The sequence below is a fragment of the Numida meleagris genome, chromosome 3 (genome assembly GCF_002078875.1).
Source record: "Numida meleagris isolate 19003 breed g44 Domestic line chromosome 3, NumMel1.0, whole genome shotgun sequence".
NCBI classification, from domain to species: domain Eukaryota; kingdom Metazoa; phylum Chordata; class Aves; order Galliformes; family Numididae; genus Numida; species Numida meleagris.
Window position 1 is genome coordinate 41,246,422 of NC_034411.1, and position 2,291 is coordinate 41,248,712.

Sequence of the window (2,291 nt, forward strand, 5' to 3'; positions counted from 1 at the left end):
ATGGAAAAGAAATATGAAAAATACAGTTGGCCTTAACTGCCTCGTAAGGCTGGGGAAGAGAGCTCTGACTACATGCAACTGACAGTGTCAAAAAAGACAAACCTCTGACAAAGACAAATTAGAAAGTGAGCTGTAGTGACAAATAAAAACAATGCTTGGAAAAAAAAAAAAAAGAAAGAGAGAGACCCAAGCTCCCATCATACCAAACAATTACTGAGCATTGTTGTATTTGTTTGCATACAAGCTGTGCCCACTGAGCTAATAGAAGTGTTCAGAAAATGCCAGTAAAATCTGGGAGGGGGCAGACCCAGAGCCTTGAGGGAGCCCTTGCTTCCATCACCACCTAACTCATTGATCCTCTCCTTGAACAAGCACACACGCGTGTACTAGTCTTGTGCGCAAATGAGAGTAGCAGAAGGCAATTTACACAGCTCTCTTGCTCAGCCCGTGCCCCTGCAGACCAGCTGTTACTCTGCCACTCTTCAGCTCTTCGTTGTGGTCCACATTGGTCATTCTGGCAAAGCAAAAAGGCAGAAGTGCTGAGAAAACACATTTCTGTCTGCTTAAGTCTGTGCATAAAGAGCATACTGGAAGATGGACCTTCAAAGGATGTGGTTATCGGAAGCGACGTTTTTCTGCCCTACAAATGAAACTCCACGAAGGAGAGAAACTGCATCCGCTTCTGGGATGATAGTTCTGGCATGTCTTCATCTGCCACTCCTGTCAGAGGGCTGTAAGGACACCTTGTGTAGCCTGTGCGTGCTGGAGAGAGTGTCCATGCCCAGCTTTGGACATTTGGATGGAGAAATAACTCTGTAGTGGTGGTAACACAAGCTACCTGGAAACAGTTGCTTCTGATAAGCACCCACAAAGCAAACATGGCATGTGGACACACCACACATTTTGCTGTAGCATCCAGCTCAGACCTGGGCAGGCTGAGAGCAGTCCCCAGAGCAGGGCTGAACCTGGTGCCCTTGTGGCAGGAGAGGGCTTGCATGAGTATTCTGTAAGCACAGGCTCTGCATGAAGACAGAAGTTTCCACTGAAGGTTTCCACCAGCACAAGTACTTAATCTTAATTCAGATCTCCCAGAAGGAGAAGCATCCACACCCCCCATTATTTTTTTTGTATTGAGCGTACTGAGGGTTTGCTGGCCTAGAAGGTACTGCATGTCTTACAGCTGTAAGGGTCTTGCAACAACAAAAGCCACCTCTTCACAGCAGAAAACTCATATATATACTGTATAAACTTGTATTTTCTTACCTCCATGCTGACCATCTGTCTCCAGAGAACAGGGTATATCTTGGTGAATAGGACTGCCCGTCAGACACACTTGGCCTTCACCCCAGCTAAGACATGAAGAGGAATAGCAGTAGCTGGCCCGGCCCACCAAGATGTATGTTCTCCAGCCATACCTTTGACAGTTACATGGGGCAACTGCAGCCACAATCCCACATGTAATTTGGTGCTACTCTTCCTTGTCCTGGAAAACTTGACAAACTTAAAGCCAATAACCGACAACACAGGTACAGCCTCCAGTTACACTCAGTGTCTGTGTTTTTAGAGGTCAGGGAGAGGCCAGCTTCCCCTTCGTGTATCAGATGAGCACACAGAGTTTGGCAGCAACAACTGTGGGTGGGGGAGCTTAGGAAAGGCGCGGTGTGGCGTGCCCAACATCCTTGCTGCTGGGCACTGCACCTGGAAATGGAGATCAAGTCCCTCACAGGAAGTCTTTCCCCTGTTGTTTCACAGAGCTCAGCAACATGTGAAGGACAGTGCTTGCTGCTGCAAGAGCTGATGGTGGGGTGGGGAATTACAGGTCAGGCAAAGGAAGGGAGTTGATCATTATCTGACTCGATCCCAATCTGGAAATAATTTATTTCTTTTCGCAATCTGTCTGATCAAGATTGGTTAATGTTAAATACTTAGGGGATGTTGTGTGTCTTCCTTCATTTCAGATATTTAATTAAAAAATGAACTAAACTATCAAAAACACAATATCTACAGGAATATACCAGAATTGATAAATTAGTGACCTATAACACACACTGTGGTGCCATAGGGCAGAAAACTGCTGGCAGCTCTTCCCTGTCTTCCTGCAGATTTGTACCTTGGTTTTGCTCTCCCATGAAAACGTTGCTGACCAGAATATTTTCTACTCTGCAGAGTGTTAATGCATTCGCGGGCATTGGCCTCACATGCAGAGATGTATGACCCTGTGGATATCCCCACAGGCTTTGGACCATCCAGATGGTCTGTGAAGCATGGAATTCATGCATAGAATAGTGTCA

The 2,291-nt window shown here is 46.2% G+C and overlaps 1 long non-coding RNA gene across 1 annotated transcript; it reads right to left on the bottom strand.

Moving 5' to 3' along the window:
• On the bottom strand, positions 393 to 1,793 carry LOC110396582. The gene is made up of 2 exons (XR_002437071.1): positions 1,264 to 1,793; positions 393 to 514 (listed from the first exon to the last, which is right to left on the bottom strand). It is a non-coding gene; the product is annotated as an uncharacterized LOC110396582 (long non-coding RNA).